We start from the raw sequence: 21629 nt of genomic DNA, 5'->3' as shown, positions 1-21629 counted from the left end.
TCAGTGTGAGACTGCTACAGGCAAACGGTGCTGCCGAATTAGGGTCCCATTTAATTGCATTAAACAAGGAAAGAGTGTCTTGACTGACAAAACGGAGTCACATGGCTGGGACGTGATACTCTGGTCTAATGGGAACCATGTGGTTGCCACACAATCTTTAATTACAGGCAAACTCCTCTGACAAGCCCTTGTGTGGCCAAGCTGAAGCTCCACAGCAGGCAGACAAGAGCATACTCAACCAAGACCGTGCGCTTGCAAAGTACTTGACTGACAGATGGAATCAATATGATTACCGAACACGATAGAGGCTCGCTCGCTTGCAAGAAAAATTGCATTATGACGAAAAGAAATAATCAGGCTCTCTCTATACTTTGCTCCTCAATCATGTGCTCATTCTCTCCCTTTATATTGAATTTAAGAGTCAAAGGAACCATACCACAGAGACCGGTGATGTCACAAGAGTTTCAGATTTATGGTCCCATGCGCGGTGCCTGGGCAACAACAGTGAGCAGCACAACTACAAAGGCGCTAGTGGCTGCACGTTGCTCAAATAGGATGCTGCAAAAAACACACAAAACCCAGCAGCTGTGCTTAAAATACCACAGTGATTCTGCAGACAGACCTGAAGCTGGACTGTCACAAAAAAACAGACAAACAAACAAACAAAAAAAAAAAACATTCCAAAATATACACTGCTAACAGCAAAACCAAGAACGGAGTACGCTTGACCACATAAAAAAAAAAAAAAAAAATAGTCATCTCAAAATAATGGTAACTTTTTATGAGCAAGTAACGATACCAGATATTGTTATCAGGGCCTTATTTCAAGGTATTGGGAATTTCATACAAGGGAAGTTTGACACCACTTTAATCCAGATAAAAACCAATACGTATTCAAAAAGGTACTCACCAATACAGAGTACCAATACTAATAGTACTTTTTCTAAATAAAATTTCAATCAAGACATTGACAGGAAATGGCAAACAGACTTCTTTCTGACATATGCAATAGTTCACTGATGTGTGTAATTACTGCAATCGAGTGCCAACTCCTGGTGAGGAGGACTCACTTTTGTTCCCCCCCACCCTAAGAATTGATGGCTGCTCTTGGCTGCCTTCACGAGTACCCATCCATCCAGTCATGTTCTACTTTTAACGGCGGGTCAGGTCGCTTGGGAAGTAGCTTCAGCAGGGATACCCGGACATCCCTTTCCCCAACCACTTCCGGAGGGATCCCGAGGCGTTCCCAGGCCAGCCGAGAGACAGTCTCTCCAGCGTGTCCTGGGTCGTCCCCGGGGTCTCTTTCCGGTGGGACCTCTCACCAGGGAGGCGTCCGGTAATCTGATATTGAGTCAGTCTTCCTCAGTAGTTGGAGGTTTGACATGGAGAAATAATCATGCGTGCCATAAAGAAAGATTGGTCCTTACTTCAAATGATCCTTCATTGTTACAATTGAAATTTTACACAAAGTATTAGCAGTATAGCTGCTTGGTATTGCAGAATACTAAAGAGTGAATGCTCTTCACTACTGGTACAAGTCTGAAATTAACTGGGATCAAAAATGCTAATATCAACTACATCCTCAGTTGTACAGCCCTTTAATGTTTTCTGAAAGAAATTCTAAAAATGAGTTTGGCTATTATCTTCTAAAGATGGAACAGTGTATCTTGTTCATTCAAAGGGAGTTCTTTTTTTTTTTTTTTTTTTTTTTTTCAAACTGAACTGAATGTATACACATTATCTTTAATAGCTCATTGAAAATATTCCCTTCAAGATTAGTATTTGTGTACCCTTGTTGTAGACATTCATTACAGCAATGCTAATAAAATGGTGTAAAACCTCTCCAGTGGTAATAGTTCAGACGACCAAATGTTCTAGGATGTCTTCAACTGTATAGACTTCAAGAACGCTATGTACAAAATATATAAATACAAATTGTAGTTCTGAATAAATGAACTCTTGACATCACACTTTACCTGCAAAAAATATTCATGCATTTTCTTTATGTAATAAGAAACAGATGAGTGCTGCACTTTTACAGTGAGTTTCCTTGAATGTTGACTGGGTGGTACAACTGGAAAAAAAGTAACTACATGATACTGTATTTCCAAAATAACTTCAAATATTGTCACTTTGAACATTTAAATTTGTGGTGCGAGAAAGTTCATTTGGGTAGTATGAGCATAAAAGTTTACATTTGATTGAAAATGCAATAACATTTACCTTGGCTTTTGGAGTATAGGTGGCTATCGTGTCTGGAATTTCCTCCCACTTTCCTGGAAGGACACAAACCACTGCAACATTATTGTCAATTAAACATGCATCACATTTGTATAAAATAAAAACAATTTTGTTACGGTTAGATTTAGGGCTATGGGTGGGGCCTCAGGGGGTTTGGAACGGGTTAAAGTTAGTATTAAGGTCAGTGAGGAACAACGCCTCCAGACTTAAGTCACATGTTTCTTTTCCTATCTGGAATTAGTAGGGTATGTTCTACCGGTTTAATTGGACACTCTAAATTGCCCCTAGGTATGATTGTGACTGCGGTTCTTTGTCTCTATGTGCCCGGCAATTGGGTGGGAACAAGCTTTGGGTGTACCCCACCTCCTGCCCGTTGACAGCTGCGATTGGCTCCAACACTCCCACGACCATTGTGAAGATAAGCGGCTAAGAAAATGGATGGATATAAAGCATGGGTTTGTTACTTAGCCATTGTTTTGCGCAATCTGGATGTAAATGAGGCTCCAGCGAATCAATTTCAAAACCTTCCTATTGGCACCATTCAAAAAGGGGCACCTATTCCAACAGAAAGCTAACAACAAGCTAAAACTTCCGGGATTTCCAGATTTATTTCAGAACCTCCTCTCCTTCACACACGCAAAAAAAAAAAACAATTGCCATTCTGTAAATAAGCAGCAATAAAAAAAAAAAAAAAAATTAAAAGGATTTTGTGGTTTGAATGCAGTCAGAGATGAGGTAAGTGTGACATTGGCATTCTGCAGCAAAAGAATGAGATGTTGTCTCTGCCATCACAAGGCTGATGCCTTAAGGGGTTGGAAATGGATCACAGGACCAATTCAATTATGTTTCTGGAAGTCATTTGAGAACATATTTATCTTCAGTTACTAGCCAGCAACTGTAAGTCTTTTTCTCCAACACTCCATACACTTGTTCCCAGAAGAAGAACAATCGGTGATTGGATTCAATGACATGCAAATACATTATCTGAAATAAAATGGGAAACTTTCAAGGATACCCGCTGACTCATCATATTGGGGTGAGGCTAGAACACGTCAGATCAGAGCACACATACATCTCTAAAAACCAATAATATCAAACAACTTGCGATTCAGCTAGACTGATAGGATCAGGAAACATAATTCAATGAAAAGGGGCATGGGAAGGTTGTTATTTAAAGCATCCAAACAAAAAGGCAGGCGAAAAGGAGGAAAGCATCTGGTTCGCATCGCATGACAATGTCCGTCCAGAGCCAGGAAAAACTGAAGGTGCCAAAGTAATATTCATGCTCATATATCTTCAGACGGATCGGTGCAGGGTCTGCAGTGATGCGGACTTTGTATCGGTAAAGAGGGAGCTAAGTCAAAAGGCCAAGCTCTCAATTTACCAGTCGATCTACGTTCCTACCCTCACCTATGGGTATGAGCTGTGGGTCGTGACCGAAAGCACAAGAAGAACAAAATCCCAGATACAAGCGGCCGAAATGAGTTTACTCCGCAGGCTTCTCACCCGTTCTCACCCTTAGAGAACGGGTGAGAAGCTCGGTCATCCGGGAGCTGCTCAGTGTCGAGCCGCTACTCCTCTGCATTGAGAGGAGCTAGATGAGGTGGCTGGGGCACCTGATTCGGACGCCTCCCCGGTGAGGTGTTCCGGGCACGTCCCACCGGAAAGAGACCCCGAGGACGACCCAGGACACGCTGGAGAGACCTTGTCTCTCGGCTGGCTTGGGAACGCCTCTCGATCGCTCCGGAAGAGCTGGAAGAAGTGGCTGTGGAAAGGGAAGTCTGGGTATCCCTGCTGAAGCTACTTCCCCCGCGACCAGACCCGGAAAAGCGGTAGATAATGGATGGATGGATGGATGGATGGATGGATACGTCGGCTCCGCCAAAGTGTATACCGTGTGCCCTTGCCCATTCGCGGGTCATTGCCGGCATATTCATGTATTTAGGTCAAGTTTTTTTTTCTAACCATATTTTCATGATTGTTGATGTTTTCAATTCTCTTCTAAATAGATGAGGCGACATTAAACAGCACCTGATGCACCCTGTGCACACAGAGTTCCGACACATGCACATGTTGTTGTGTGACTTGTTCAACAAAGTACACTTAAACACTGGTTACACTGTTAGCATTTATGTAAGCTACCATATGATGGCAGTCATGAGGCAGTGAAGAACACCCACATTTCACATATGTGAGCAGAAGAAGCTTAAACAGGCCCACACAATGCCTGTGTAGGCAGGTCATTACTGACAATGCTGTACACACTCGCGGTGTCACATCGAAACTATAATTATCACACCACAGCAAATAGAATAGCATAACTAGCAAATAATAAAACAAATAAAAGATGACTCACGAAATAACTGACGCAAAACATGCCCTTTAAACGCTTTTCACATGCTCCCAGCATGCTTTGATTTCGATGTGACATTGTGAGTGCGTGTGTGTGTGTATCATCATCATCATCATCATCATCGTCACTAATGACCTCCCTACTAGGCAGTGTGTGGGCCTATGTAAGCTTCTTCTGCTCACATGTGTGAAATGTGATTGTTTTTCCTAACTGCCTTGCGAGAGAGAGTCATTTGGTTGTTTACATGCACGCTAACATTGCAACCAGTGTATTCAAGTCTACTTCATTGGCCAACTCACAAAAATTAGCACATAAGGTGTCCACTTTGGAGAAAATATAAGACTTCAGTGCATTTTATGGTTGGTACTTATCATACATAGGTATATTAATACTGCATCCATTATTCACAGATTTTCATTATTCGCGGGGGTGTAAGGAACGTAACTCCCGCGAATAACGGGGGAACACTGTAGATCGTAATTGAACGCACTAAAAGGTTCATTCACATGGCCATTTTTATGAGCAGTTGTGATGTAAATGTTGTGTGGTTTTGTTTGACACGGTTTAGGGACCGGAGGGTCACATGCTTTCGACCAAGGGTCGGCAACCTTTAACACTCAAAGAGCCATTTCGACCAGGTTTCTACGGAAAAGACAACACTGGGAGCCGCAAACACTTCTTGACATCAGAAATGAAGATGTTAGCTTATATATATTTTTGGTGTCCATACATACACCCTCTAAAAAAATGTATACATCTTGTACACTTGTAAAATAGTGTGTTCCTTGTGAAATCCATGTTTCAGAAAATGTAATCTTATTCATTAGACCCTTTTTCTTCTTCTTTTTCTTTCAACTTGTCCCGTTAGGGGTTGCCACAGCATCTTTTTCCATCTTGGCCTATCTCGTGCATCTTCCTTTCTAACACCCACTGTCCTCATGTCCTCCCTCACAACATTCGTCAACCTTTTCTCTGGTCTTCCTCTCTCTCTCTCTCCCTCCCTCTCTCTCTCTCTCGCTCTCTCGCACGCTCTCTCTCTCTCTCTCAGCTCGTCTCCAAAACATCCAACTTTGGCTGTCCCTCTAATAAGCTCATTTCTAATCCTATCCGTTCACACCAACCTTAAACATTAATATCTCTTACAAAAAAAATAAATAAATCGCTGGGTTAAAAGTCTCTTTCAAATGAATTAAAAAGCTAGAGCAGCTTGTGTGTTGATTACAAAAAGCAGCTTAAAAAAAACCCAGCGCAACTTAACAAACCCAACTCCAATTATACAAACGAATAAACAGAAATAAAATACTATTGTTCAGATATTGTGCAGTTTTGGTGTTGCTGGGCTTTCCGCACATGCTGGCTGTCAATTCTGCCTGCCTTTTGAGACAAATATCATACACTTCGAGGGGACACTTATTTATTTTCCCAACCCATCCAGAGCCACAACATGAGGATGAAAAAGTCGCATGTGGCTCCGAAGCCCAGCTGTGGACAAACCGTGAACATCAGTTTTAGGAAACAAAAAGATGAGATAATTTTGGCCTATTTAGACATCTGGATGATTTCTATTCAGTTGTCATAGAGCCGATTAATGCTCATACAGAAAATTGTCTGCAGTTCGTGGCTCCACCAAAGCTTTCATGTCAGGGTACGCTTATGATGCCGAGAGTTAGCAGCCCAAATCCTCTTGAAATAAGTGTGTGGCCGTAACAGCAACAACAGAGAATTCTATCCATTTATATTTTTGAAGCTCAAAATGGACGTTTTTATGAAAACAGTTGGACCTCTGGAGTGCCTGGCCACGCATCACGTGTGATACTAAACCAAGTAATGGCAAAAGGAACAACTTTGAAGCAGCGGCCAAACCTTGTCGTTAAGAGCCGTTACATAAATGTTCTACTTATTCCAACGTGACATCATATCCGTTGTGGATAAAACGGTTTATTCTTTTTTTCCACTTTTTGAATGAGCTTTAAAAACAATGCATTTTTTTCCAAAAGCAGAACAAAAAAATGATCGTGCACATTGTAGTGTTCCACTAAGCACAGCGTCATCCAAACTACCACAGATTTCCCCGGCGACGTTGAACTCACTCAAGAAGGTTCTGTCGCATAACCTGGTTTCCTGGAGACTGCAGTGCACGCATGACGATATTAAATCAAAAGAAGGAATAGACTCGTTAAAGAAAGGGATCCGGGAACAAAAAAAAAAAATTACCTCTACAATTGGTTTATAAACAATTTCCGGATCCAATAACAGTCGATTCTGACCAAGGTAAAACGAGAAAAGCCAACCCAAAGGTTGCATGTGCACTATGAGGTTTTTTTTGTGCTTAGAGATGGGTCTAAACAAGGAAGCTCAGCCCCTTCCACTTGACACTAATAATGTCAACAACAACAACAACAAAAAACGAGACATTCCAGGCCCTTTAAAGTGGATTCAGAGATTTGTTTCAAAATACATTACATCAAAATGAAAATCAGTTTTATTAGCTAAGTATGTTATGTTTATGTTATATGTTATAAGACAATGAACTTGTCTCTGGTAGTTGGAGCCACTCTTGTATGACATCAAACAGCCACGATGACAAAATTATCCATCCATCCATGCATTTTCTGAGCTACTTATCCTCACCAGGGTCGCGAGAGCGCTGGAGCCTATCCCAGCTGTCATCGAGCAGGAGGCGGGGTACACCCTGAATTGGTTGCCTGCCAATTGCAGGGCACACACACACATCACAATCACACCGACGCGGTAATTTAGAGTCTCCAATTAATGCTTTTTTTTGGGGGATGTGAGAGGGAACCGGAGTGCACGGAAAAAAAAAATCCACACGGGCTCGGGGACAAGATGCAAGCGCCACACAGGCGGGGCCGGGCCGGGATCCACATCCATGGATCTCAAAAGAGGCTTACATTAAAGCCTCTAACTAGTTTGCTTCTCGGTTCTTTGGAGGACTACTTAGATGATGTACATTTGTGACGTTAGTCTTGGAAGGTACTGCAACGGACTTACAGGACTTCCCAAACTAAACATTGTGGTGTTGCACGGAGGACACTAAAGGAGCAAGACGTATTGTCCAAAGATTCAATTACATAGAGTGAGTGTGATGGACAATGTACATAGAATTTCAAGAGCTGACATCCATGTCATTAAGATCAACAAATCACAAATCCAAAATCTCGTGATTCCATTTTGGGTATGGAATTGTTGGTTGCTGCACAAAATAACACAGCAGGACTCGACAACAAATGAAGGAATAAAGCCTTGCAAGTGATTTCTTTTTTTGAACAAGTAATCTCACAGTCTCCCCTTTATGACCTTATTGTCAATGTTCTCACACTTGCGCAGCTCTCACCTTAAAGCGTCAACCTCGATGTCTACCATCGTTATTTCTTCTCCTCTCCATATCTCATGTCTGCCCACCTCATTTCTCTCCCTCACTACATCATGAGGCTATTTAAGAGCTTAACTATGGTGACGATAGACGACTGCGTCCACTATCAATCAACAACCGTCCAACCCGGGGTTTAAGTCTCCCGGGGCTTCCAATTCGTCTGTGCCGTGGGGATCTGATTTATTCCCACCTCTCAAGAACTGCCCTGGCGTATTTTCAATGCAATCTGTGCTGTGTCAGCATCTTATTTAATGTGGAAAAAAAAAAAAAAAAAAAAACACTCACTTTTGCTGTACAGAAATACCAGCGTTCCCTTTTGATTCACAGTGGAGAAAATTAAAATTGTTTTACGATACACTTGAAACTACTCCTGCCAGTAGGGACAGTATTGTGCATATGTTTGAGTCTTTTTTGTGACAGTTGGGAGTAAAAGAAAATAAATGCAAAGAATAAAAAGTTTCCTGTTTTTTCTCTGGTTTTCGTAGTGCCTTGACGGGACTCTCAGAGCTGAATTTGAGCAGTTTTTTGTGAACAAGGGACCTGGATTTGGATCTGTGACAAGTGTCATTTCCATCAACATTGTAAATTGTGTCTCTCAGGCTTCTTGTTGGAATTGTCGCATTTGAGTTGACCGGATAAAACCAGACTGATCCTAAAAAAAAAAAAAAAAAAAACAGGATAGGGTGGTATCAGAGTACAAGATTTTCTTGCAATAGTCTGACATAGCGCAATCGTGAAAGAGCAAATTTGTCTTGTAATCTGATCCACGCATTACGTCTTGTTTCTCACCAGTTTTCTCTCCCATGCAACAAACGGTTTATTACAAAAAATTCTTTTAAATAACTATTGGCTGTCAGAGAGTTTCAGTTCTACAGCAAAAGCCAAGCGTTTGTACTACGGATAAGTTGGTCTGGAGCTGTCATGATTGCAGGTAAACACGAGAATACGTCAGAACCAATAGTCTTAGATGCTGAACAAAGAACTTCTCTTGGCTGACCACGCCTGCTGCAGAGTACGGTTAAATCATTATTGGGATGAGAAACGCCAAAAACAATCATCCATTTATAATGTGAAGGAAAGTGGTTTTAGCCTCCAGCATCTGTCTCGAAAGAATTGAATTAAGTAAAACTTCTGATATTACATTTCTTAGCCAATTTAATCATAGAAGTACAGTGGGAAAACGGTAAGAAAAGACATTAGTGGTCATTTGGAAAACTATGATATAATCTTACTGGGTAATTTCTTCTCTTCTTTGAGTATACTGTTAATCCTGTCTAAAAACCCGTCACCAAATGAGGTGAATACATTTCAGCCACGTTTCACCCAAAAAAAAGTAGGATTTTACCCAAGTGTGAGACCTTAGTTGTCAAAGTGTAAGTAACCAGTAGCAAGTGGCGTAAAAGACACCCAGATTTTAAAGCATTATCTATAGATCTATAGATAAAAGGATTGGTTGCTCGGCGTTTTGTTTCCTCAATAAAATCTCTGTTCCAGGAGAAAGCTGTATTCCAATTCGAAACACTGTTACTTAAAACTTAACTCCCTTATGAAATCAAGAATAAGTGAAGTGTAAAATCGGAAAAAATACTGCAGCGGATCCTGAGGCTTCCCATTCTGAAGCAGTAGTTGTGGTTTCGGAAAGCATCAGCGATGATCAACTGCTGGCCTCACAGTTCTGAGGACTCTGTCAATTGATTGGTGTTACAGTAGAGCGGCTCCAACTACCGGAGACAAATCCCTTGTGTGTTTTTGACAAATAAAAGTGAATGACCAATGGGAGTCAGCACACTTTTGCTACAATTTAAAGTGCCTCAGATTAACCTCCAAATAATCTTCTGTTGGGATTTTTATTTATTGATTTTTTTTTCCAGTTTTACGTTAACACCGGCAGGAATTCCGAAGTGCTCATAACAAGCCCAAGTTCCATGCGTGATGATTGTGTTCTGATGATGAGCAGTCTTGTTTGCGTCAATACAAAAAATTTGGAATTGAGGACAAAAAGATTCAACATTGGTTTCAGACCATAACACATAACGTGCATTTGGGATGTTTTTCTTTGGTCGTCCTCCTCCATTTGCCAGACAAAGACGAACGACAAAGATGGGACACTGTTATCGCGTACCGAAAAGCCTGTACTGTACGTGTCGGAAATTCCTTCAGCTCCTTCAACGTTGCAGTTTGCCTCTCGTCAGCCTCATCCCACCTTATCTTTCAAAAAGGATATCCAGTACTTGGTAACGTTACTTGTTGTGACCTTTTTGTTCTACTTGATGAAGAGCGTCTTCACGGTGTTACTTGGTAAATTTCCTTCTGAACGTCTAATTCTGAAATCCCTTCGATGCCGTGGAAGTTCTTTCCATGACAATGGCTTGGCCTTTCATAAGGGACAAGAAATGCAAGCCTACGAGAACAGCTGAACTCTATTTCACTTAGTTATGAAACTGATGGCAAGTGTATGCCGACTCCCATTGACATGAGTTTGAAACACTTATTGGTTAATATTCAACACACCCGCATCTCCAGTCATAGGAGAATGTGCACACTTGTGCAAACAGCATTATTTAGTTGTTTATATTTATTTGTCCTTTGTATTATTTTTTTCATTTCAAATTAGCTGTACGGGGCAGCACAATGGACAACTGGTTCGCACTTCTGCCTCGCTGTTCTGAGGATGCGGGTTCAAACCCAGACCCCATCTGTGTAGAGTTTGCATGTTTTCCCAGTCTCTGTGTGGCTTTTCTCCAGGTACTTAACTTTATTCTTACATCCAAAAAACATGTATGGTGGTTGATTGACCACTCTAAATTGCCCGTAGGTGCGAATGTGAGTGTGAATAGTTGTGACAAGTGAATACTAGTGAGGACAGGTGGTACAGAAAATGGATGGGCGGAGTTGTACAGGCTAAAAGTCCCTTTTTTTTTTTCTTTTGAAAATGTATTACTTTTTTTTTTTTTAAATCACAAAAATGGCTTTTTAATAAGGGTGTATTAACGTATTGTATACATTGTAGGTCTTTTGAGGGAGGCAGAGAATACTAGAGAATCAACCTTGAACGGACGGTACTGCTGATGTGAAACAATGAGCCTATAGATGTCAGAAAACAAATTATAGACAAATAAAAATCACATATTCCATAAAAACATCACGTTGACAATGACGTGAATTCAGTGCAAGGCCAAGACCAATTTCATGGATGCAGCACAACAGCATTTTTCCCACAGAGCATTATTGTGGGGAAAAAAAGATTTCTAAACAAGGTTATGGGATGATGCACAAATTGAGGTTTCCAACTTCGTTCTGGGCAATATGCATTTTTTTGCCAGGCATACAAAATGTACCCCCCAAAAATAGAAAGGACTTTAGAGAACCACATCTTCCCCACCAACATGCTAGTGATTCAGAACTACAAGAAAGTTTTGGGGTTTTTTTTTTTTTTTTTTTTAATGTGATGTTTTAGTGGACTGTGACTGAGCAGAGGCCCTTGTCTGTGATAAAAGCGATATGATATCAGATATAAATGGGTGACAAGAGAGTCATTTTTACGGTGTAGCAGGACATCTTCGGCACCAGAACCCAACTGGAAGAAAAATTAGCCAATGACGCAGCTTTAATCATCAGATTTGTACACGACTAAATTGCAGTCATAGTAGACTTTTATGCCAATATCTGTCAGCACTAGAAAATACTGCTAGTTGATGTTTTATTTTGTTTAAAAGCAAAATTTACAGTAGAAAGTCAGACAATCTATTCTGAGTTGCTGGTCAACTAAACCAGCTACATCGTAACAATAACACGTGAAAAGATTCACCCGTGGAATCTTTTTTAATCCTGTCAAAATCCCAACAACTGGCCTTCCAAGATGTTCAACTTCAGACAGTGCTGGTTTGTTTGCGATCAAGACAAACAATTTAAAAGGGAAACGCAAAATCACTCTCCGAAATGCGGTCGAGACCAACTATTGTGATAGGGCAGTACTGCGATGGCGGCGCCCAAAATAGAAACAAAGATTGCGAGAAGAGCAAGAAACCGAGAAGAGTGGCCAGTGAACAGAAAAGTCAAATTGAAAACACAAATAGCACCGCAGTGGAAAGACATCACATCACTTGAGTGTTAATTCGGTGGCGACTACTACTCACTTATGCACAATTACAAAACAGAGTCCTGCAGGGCCAAATGAACACTACAACCCTCTCCCACATGGCACAGATGTGATAGCATTACAGCCACTACAATGTGAAGTGGAAAAAACAAAAGGAACAAACAAAGGACAAAAAAAAAAATCATCATAAAAAAACACGCAAGAGGCTACCGGTGTGCAAGTGAATTTACGTCAGCAAGCCCTTGAAATATGCTTGCTTTTATGCTTCTTGAATGCGGGTCACGGGTGTCAAATGTCAAGGGCTACATATATGGGAGTTATAAATAAAATAAGGCCAATGAAGCTCACTATGCAAGTAATGGCACATGATTAAAAGAATACAGTTCGACCACAACCTGCTACATTTACTCTTGACTGTGCCTGGCCGATACAGACTATATTTCATCTCGATATACATGCCACATAAAGAACTATATCGCTCCAGGTTCAGTGAAAAAGATCTTTTTTTAATTGACAAAGATAAATAATTCAAAAGGATGTGGGAAGTATTACAACATAGTGACAGTCAACAACATTGACAGTCAGCAATAAGCACAATACAATTACTAGAAATTACTGACAGTCGCTCGGAGTGACCAGGTTGGATAGGATTAGAAATGAGCTCATTAGAGGGACAGCCAAAGCTGGATGTTTTGGAGACAAGATTCGAGAGAGCAGACTTCGATGGTTTGGACATGTTCAGAGGCGAGAGAGTGAGTATATTGGTAGAAGGATGCTGAGGATGGAGCTCCCAGGCAAAAGAGCGAGAGGAAGACCAAAGAGAAGGTTTATGGATGTGGTGAGGGAAGACATGAGGGCGGTTGGGGTGTTGAGAGAGGAAGATGCAGGAGATAGGCTAAGATGGCAAAAGATGACACGCTGTGGCGACCCCTAACGGGACAAGCCGAAAGGAAAAGAAGAAGAAGAAGACTGACAGTCGTAAGGGGGAGGAAAGGGGGGGACGTCTGTATACATTTGGGTCTTGAGTTCAAAAATTCATACTTATAAAATGGACTGATAGAATTATGTACGGTTCAATTGTCCGCCACGAGTCCGCGGTTGTGGCAAAATAATCCATTTCCCGGAGCTCTGATTCAACGTTCATTTTGATTTTGTTGTAAAGGTTTGGAATCGCCACACCAATAAAATGTGACTGGGATGATATTTTGTAACATTTGTCCACCTATTTGATCAGATTGGCCGATAACTGGCACTCTTTGCGAATCGGTTTTGGTATCATGCTCAATGACATCATTGACATTTACTCCGCAACACCGGGCAGCATTGTCAACATTTCCCAATTTTAGAGGAACAGCCTATTTGAGGCCAATCGAGGGTTGAAATTTGGCCACGGTGAAAGTGGCTAGTGTTTTGGTGCCGTTAAGAAACTGAGTACTTCTTCATTTGAATCCGCAAGACCGCATCTTCCGTCCCAAAGTCTCCTGGGGAGCTCAAGCGTGACACATCAAGTCGCTTTGTGAGAGAATACGAGCAGTGTGTGAGGACACTCTTGACGGTATTAAAAGAAAAAGTGATGAGAGAAATAGAATTTCCCTACAGCCTGTTCCTGTGGTTCGGCAATTAGTGACACCTCAAAAAGAGGAAAATGGTAAGCAGGCGGTTAGGGGCCGGGGGAGTGTGTCAGTTGACCGAAATGAACACTCATCTCTTTAAACACTTTTCTTCTCCTCTAAAAATAAAATTAGCCCAGAGGATATCCCGTCGGAAATAATGATATTTAAAAAAAAAAAAAACCTTCCGGGGTCAAACTCTCACTGGAACAAAACATTTACAATGTTTTCCATGTAAGTGTAAAGCAAAATTGAAATTGAAATTAAAAAATCAAACTAAACAGGCAGGATGCATATAGTACGGAAATTGTAAGATCTTGAAATTATATGTATGATTGCACTTTACGAGATAGGTTAACTGCTGGATGTGAAAGTTATAGGATTATTAAAAGGTGAATCTCTAAGATAACACAGCTTTCTGTAAATGTTTTGTCGACTTATGTACTGCGCGAAGTCTGGTGTGATTATCTGGTTAAATAAAGCCATGTTGACACCGCAGGTTGATTCCGATTTTTTGGTCCCAATATGACAGGCATCAAATCTTTTTCATCTCTTTGTGAAGAGTACAATTGAATTTTTTTTTTCAAAACTGATCCAAGCCTTGTATTTGCATATAAATCTGTATCCAAAGCAGGTCGATTTCATCAGACCGGTACATCATCAAAAGGACAAAACGGGGCAAAAGGCATGGCAGCCGGTGGACCGCCCTTGGTCCTTAAGTGCTTGACGTGTCGCATCCACCGTGCCGCTCTGGGGTAGTCGACTCCTGGGCCCGACGCCGCTTCTCAACTGAGTGGGCGGGGTAATCAGCCCCAGCGATGCAGGCACAGCAATTGATATTGCGCAATCCGCGTCACTGACCAATCAGAGGCCAGAGATCCGCATAAGCCAAGGCCAGTTTTTGCTCCCGCCATTTTCTCAGACAACGTTGCATGGTCCAGTATAGGTTTAGTTAGCGTTTTATCCCGTATTTGGGTTATTCAACAAAAAATATGGTTAAGAGGTGTAGTCACGGACTTTGTAATCGTGACGACGGGTATCCCGAAAGGCGAGTCGGTGGGACTTCGATTCGTACCCTTTCCAAAACCGAAGACCCGGTACGAAAAATGCCTTCGATGGATCAAACTTTGTGGAAGACCGCATCATCAACTAAATCCATCTAATATCAACCGGAACACACATGATTGCACCAAGGTATGCCCTATATTTGATTTTCAATACACGTCTCGTATAAATGAATGAGACGTTCTCCGCTAGCATAACACTGCTACGTGTGAACGATTGACACACTTATTCTTTGTTGAGCGATATTTAGCGACGATCGGACTGCACAAAAGTGTCGCTTTCTTGCTGGCTCGCGGCCGAAAGTTAACCAGACTGTGTTTGCACGAAGATATGCCCTAAATTTGATTTTTAATACACGTCTCGTGTAAATGAATTTGAAGTTCTTCGCTAGCATAACACTGCTGCGTGTGATCGATTGACACACTTATTCTTTGTTGAGCGATATTTAGCGATGATCCGACTGCACAAACGTATTGATTTCTTGCTAGCTTGCGGCCGAAGCTTAACCAGACTGTGTTTGCACGAAGATATGCCCTAAATTTGATTTTTAATACAGGTCTCGTGTAAATGAATTCGAAGTTCTTCGCTAGCATAACACCACTGCGTGTGAACGAATGCCACACTTATTCTTTGTTGAGCGATATTTAGCGATGATCGGACTGCACAAACGTATCGATTTCTGGCTGGCTCGCGGCCGAAGCTTAACCAGACTGTGTTTGCACGAAGATATGCCCTAAATTTGATTTTTAATCCACGTCTCGTATAAATGAATGAGACGTTCTGCGCTAGCATAACATTGCTACGTGTGAATGATTGAATGAAATCAGAACTATGGCATCTCTCTCAGTTAAGAATGTATTGTATTTAGAACCTTTAATACATCGTTGATTTGAATGAAATCAGAAGCTTGGAGTCTGTCTCAGTTCAGAATGTATTGTATTGTATTTGCCATTTTTACTGTTTGTCTTACGTCTAAGTGCCCTGTACGGAGGGGTCAATTGGGGGGTCCTCACGTTATTACAATCCAAATTTCTTGGATTCTCTTGCGCTCAGTCACACTCTGGTCCTGTAGACCTTTGTGATTTACATAGCCACTCCCACCACACTTCAGTCGTACAGCCGGGCTCACGACCCTCGTCGCGCATGCTTCCCCCTCCTGTCCTCGCTTGTCCTTTCCTGTCGGACTACTCCCCAATGCAACGCTCATCTAACGTGTCATTGTTCTTGGTATATCATGATTTCGTTTTCCCATCTTATTGCCAGTGCTTCGTCTTTTCTCACTCCCTTCATGAAACCTTGTTCCGTTTGAGAGTTTGACTTTGCTTCTTAATAGGTATCCATTCAAATCCTAAGAGACCACAGTGGAAGCTTAGAAATTCCACCTGAGACGGTAAAAATGTTCCGGCCAAAAACGGATACAGATCCTCTCTTCTGTTTGGTTTAACAGCCAAACACGACAACAACAAAAAGTCAGCATTGAAAAGAAAATGCATTAGAACTGATAAAGATAAGAAAATGTTGGCTGTGGCTGCACTACTATTGAAATTGACAGATATACAACAGTAGTTCCCTACTTGGTCTCATCCCAAAAACAGATAGATTTCTAAGGGAACAAGAAGGAAACATTCGTAATAACAACATGATCAAAATTTTGAGGATGCCAGTTGGCACTGCAAATAAAAAAATAAACCTGCATTCTTGGACTGCCCTTGCGCATTGGAAACCAGATGCAATCACCACCAGATATGAATTCCTGCTTCAGAACTCTCGGCACAACACTTATAAAGCACACCACTGGTGTATACACTCAACTAGCACTTTGTAAAGTATATCTTGCTAGTTACTGACTTGGACCCGCTTTCGCCTTCAACATTGCTTCTATTCTTTATCATGAAAAAAGTATAACAATGGAACAAATGGACGCTATAGCAGTAATCAATTCAAGACTGCACATTCACCAACGACCGCATCCCAAAAACTGGATGTGGATCAGGTGAGAGTGGGGGCCATTTCAGTAATGTCACCTTATTCTTATGTTCATAAGAGTAGTTTCAGACCATTAAAGCTTTATAACATTGAGTGTTTCCAGCAAAAAAAAAAACATCAGGAAATAGATCATGACATTGTAGACATAAAGGGATAAAGGTCAGGAACAATCCTCAGCTAGGTACCAAGAAAAGCCCAAACTGCAAAGAAATCGATCCAAAACCATGAAGTCACAGATGTCAAACTTAAGGCCCTGGGGCTAGACCCAGCCTGCCACATGATTTTATTTGGCCCACGAAGGCAAATCACGTCACAAAACCTGCACCAGAAAACAAAGCTTACATCTTCAAGCTGTTTTTTTTTTTTTTCGTTTTGTTTTTAAATACCATTCATTTAGTGTATGCGACGACTGTACAGACGGGGATTTATACTTCTGGTACTAAATCTAATAGCTATCCTTTATGTTGTGTTTTTAATGAAAGACATCTATTTTGTCTTAATGCTGAAATAAAAGCTTTGATAGAACATTTACGGTTCAATAATGTAATCAACATACTACAAAAACCGATTTGATAAATGAGTGAATTGAGCGGACATGGAAATGAACATGCAAGTCACGGTATCGCTGTCTAGATCGATGGACAAACAATCCAGCACAGAAAAAAAAAGTAGTCTCAAGAAAGACCATATTGCTTGGACACATCCACAACTTTAACTCAAGCCTGAGGCAAGATACGCTTTAGACCGAGGACAGCTTGGATAACAAAGAAAGGAAGGAAACATCCTGTGACAGAAGGCTGAGCTGTTGTTAAGGCCCTTTACACCACATTCAACTCTATCTTCGCCCCAACAACTACGGCGCTATGCGGGCGGTGGAGCCCCTGTAAACTCACGTGTACAGACAGGCCAATACACCACTGCAGCAACAAACACACACACACACACGGTCGCAATAGCAAGATCATTCCTACCTTATCCCCAAGCAGGGAAGAGATTGTTGCAACACTGTCAGGTAAGAAACAAAGACATGTTAGAAGCAGGAAGTTCATGAAACAATAACAGAATTCACAAATGATAAAATCAATGACAAAACTGAAACATCACTCAGGCGAGTGCAAATAGCTGTGAATGTCACGGACTTGAAAATGTGTCTCTGACATGCTGAGCGATTTTGTCCTGTGGGTGGCACTAATATGCATTTACAGAGTGGGTGCCAACTGTGAACATTTTACAAAGTAGCTTTTTCTGACGGATTACGGCAAGATCAATGCCCCCCCAAAAAATCTTCAATCCACACTTTTATTAGGATTAATTTTTTTATGGCCCATATGCCAGGCTTCTACAACGCTTCATGGAAATGTGTTCTGTAATTTAACAACAAAACCGCTCGCCTTGCACTTTTGCATTTAGCAGAGGTCATAAATGTCGAGGTAGACGAAGAAACTCCGGGCCGCCCCCTTTAAATATTTTTTTCTTTTTTCACTTAAACCTGTGTTTGCGTCCCAGCGGGTGACTATAAAAAGTCATGACGGGCATGGGGCATTTTTCACGCTTATATGAACTATACATGGCACCAAACCCGCTTCCTTGCGAGGAATAAGTCTCGGCCCATTGATGAGATGAGAAGGGAAGAAGGAAAGAGAAGAATGAAGTCGTCACGGCATGATTAGGTATTCACCACGAGACAAGCCAAATCAGAGGTAACGGAGAAGGCATCGGAGGAGCGGGCAAAGACAAATGAGTGGATCGCGAAGGGGATGTGATTGGAGGATGGCGGGGCGGGGGGGGGGACTAACAGCTCATTTGGCTGCACTGAACAAACTCTTCTGTATTTACCAGCGCAAAGATTTATACTACACGTCACTCCATATATTTCAAGTGGGCATTACAAATTCTTAACTTTTTTTCTTTTTTCCCCTCAATACAGGGACAAAATGTATCTTACAAAATGCTAAGCTTATCTTTTCCATAAAAGTGCAATATTAGAAAAGCAGCTCACAAGGCTGAAAAATGGGAGAACATTTTGTGCAGTGAACGCTACAACCGTCATTTTTTTTTTTTTTTCTTCTTGGCTTCATTTCAAAAGAGGTTTTCTGCATGGACCTTTGAATTCAATATTGGCACAGGTAGCTCAATGGTTGGCCCACGTTGCATACTGATGATGAGCAATGTTCACTTGTGATGATGATGTCCATTTATTCAAAATTGCCAGAGGAGGCACTCGTGTCAAAGGTTTGCGGTCTGAGGGATCCTGGCATCGCCTTACTGATGAAATATTCATTTTCGGGTATAACAAGGTACACCTGCACCACGTAGTCTCAACCAATCATTCCCAACCGCTGTGCCGCAGCACATTTTGTAGCAGTCGTGCCAGGGCCTGGGGTAACGATAAATTATGCAAAATGTATCTATGTACAGGGTGTCCCCAAAAAACGTATACACGCTTTTAATAATTGTAAACTTGATGTTTATTATAATTCAAATAATTTGCAACATGTAAAAGAATTTACAAGTATCGTTATTTAAAGTGTGTATACATTTTTTATGACATATATATGGAACGTCACGAGACCATACCCGGAAAATGGGACAGCTGACATCCTGCACTTGTCTCACAAATGAGCATGACTGGTTTGATGACTTACTGTAATCGTGAATAAACCTAACTTACTAAAAATCTTATGGCTGGTGTTTTCAGACAAAATTTGAATACATGTATAGTTGAACCTCAGTTTAACGGTCACTGATTTAACGGATATCGGAACTCATGACCCATCTGCACAGTACATGTGCCCAAAGATAGTTCATCAAAAGATCTTTTCTTTCTAGATCATTTGTGGGGATGAAACCTACTCAATCAATATCTCAATTATCATTATTATTATTATTTTATTTTTAAATTGAGTGTTAATTAAAGACTTTGGAAAAAAAATACTACGAAAATGTACGCAAAGCACAAATGGTGGGGGTGCGCAAAAATAAAAATCTTGCCTGGGGTGCCACATTGGCTAGGGATGGAAAATGCCCTTAAAGTGCGCTACATTAATTCCTTACGATGTTTTTTAACAAGTCAGCGAGCGCCCAGAGTCACCTCTGCGGAACGTGGGCAGGTCTCTTCAGCACTGATCACGTTTAGCAGTCATCGCAGTCCCACTGTCCCAGCTCCAGAGTATTTTCACACCCCCGTGGTACACCGGCCGAATCTTTGTTGTTGATTTCGCTCGTGGACCAAGATTACCTGATCACTTGCGCATATACTTCCCCTCTTGTTTTGTCATCCTCCTCCAGTTCGTTCTGCTACAAACCACACTGCAAAACTCACCCACCTGCTCCTACGTTGCACCCTCAAGCCTCGAAATTTTAGACTTCGTGATCCCCCTAATAAAACCCTTACCAACTGCGTTTCAGTCTCGGTCTGCTTTTGGGTCCAGTCTAAAACCATTGTTTTATTCAGTCACATTATGGAGTTTTAGTTGATTCTTGACTATTAATTTGTTTTTATCATTGCGAAAATTGTCTAATATAACTTTTGAATTAAAAAAAAAAGTAGTAATCATCATTATTAAACGTTGTCTGTGTTTAGCAAGCTTTTTTTATACCAACCTTATGAAAATAGGATAAGGATTGAGAAAGTTATGAGAATTTCAAAGTAACATATTTGTCAGAGGTTTTATCTTGGTATCAGTTGCCTTAAGAGGTTGTCCCGAAATGTGTGCATTTTCACCCGTTTTACAGGTTCATAGCATCTATATATCATCCATTCTCTTAGCCGCTTAGGCGCATAAGTGTGTTTTCGTTTACATACGTCCTGTAATGATAATTTGGCAACTAGACGAAGAAAGCTTCGACTGACGTCCATGTTGAAGTTACCTTGCCGCCCTCAGAAAATTAAGAGCGTCGTGAAAACGGGACTATGCGCTGCACATGAAACGCACTTAGTCCCTCTTCGAAAGTTTTCTGGTCAAAGTCAGTTAAAATTCCAGAATTGATCCCAGCACACACACACACGTTAGCTTGTCAAACAGTGAAGTGACCGAGAAGCCATCCGACCAGCTATATGCTAACACTTGTTGTTCACACTCCCAACAAGTCAGCCCGGTGACATTTTTATGCTCGGAGAAAAGCGTTTACATACCGAGTAAATAATCGTCTTTCGGCTGAACTGCGAGTTTAAATGTGCCTCGACGTCTTCGTGACGTGACTACAGCGACCGCGACCGTCACGTTAGCTTCTTCTTGCACCCGCCACGTCAGGCCGCCTCCCGGCCTGCGACCGCTGCCAGCCTCGTTCACGTAATTTTAAAAATGACGTCGTCGCCGTTTCAACGTTCACTCGATCATAATTATTCTGTGTAAAAAATAAACTACCGAGTTACTGGTGAATAACTTCTGATTCATAGCGTTTTTTGTGCAAATTCAGATGTTATCTAATAAACTCTATCATTATTTAAAAAAAAAAAAAAAAAAGAAAACGAAAGAAAGCAAGAACATTAGGCAACTTCAGCCATAAGAAATGGTTTTAATTCCTACAAGGCGATTTAGCTCATGATATAGTTTGTGACAGAATCATAGAATGAGCGTGAGGCCACTGGTGTTCTTAGTCCTCTGACTCTGTTGTTTTTGCCAAACATCACATTAATTAATCACAAAATCTTGATTCTGTATGGAGCAGTGATCATGTTGTTTGTGGTCATCTGACTGCCTGGATCAGTTTCATTCAACGGAAAAACTGTTTCATTCATGCGGGAATGTCAGATTTATGTGATAATTTGTGACAATCCTATCAGGGCTTTTAAATGGACCAAAGCGACGGTAGGAAGGAGTTCTGTGTTTTTCTTTACTTGATTGCGCCTGTACCCACACATTTTTTTTTAAATGTACA

At 41.2% G+C, this 21629-nt stretch overlaps 1 protein-coding gene across 11 annotated transcripts in view; it reads right to left on the bottom strand.

Annotated features, from left to right (window-relative positions):
- The window catches only part of gpat2 (glycerol-3-phosphate acyltransferase 2, mitochondrial), a 59481-nt gene extending 38402 nt beyond the window's left edge, over window positions 1–21079 (bottom strand). For 4 of the 11 annotated variants that reach the window (XM_061816842.1, XM_061816841.1, XM_061816847.1 and 1 more), the window contains exons 1-3: window positions 20884–21079; window positions 17720–17753; window positions 2224–2276 (exon numbers count right to left, since the gene is read on the bottom strand). The gene's annotated coding sequence lies outside the window, so the exon portion shown is untranslated. The remainder of the gene's footprint in view (window positions 1–2223; window positions 2277–17719; window positions 17754–20883) is intronic. The other 7 variants (XM_061816836.1, XM_061816844.1, XM_061816845.1 and 4 more) reach the window with 7 other exon arrangements.
- Window positions 21080–21629: the final 550 nt, after the last annotated feature.

This window comes from Syngnathoides biaculeatus, chromosome 4, assembly GCF_019802595.1.
Source record: "Syngnathoides biaculeatus isolate LvHL_M chromosome 4, ASM1980259v1, whole genome shotgun sequence".
NCBI lineage: Eukaryota > Metazoa > Chordata > Actinopteri > Syngnathiformes > Syngnathidae > Syngnathoides > Syngnathoides biaculeatus.
This window is presented reverse-complemented; position numbering and strand designations above follow the sequence as displayed.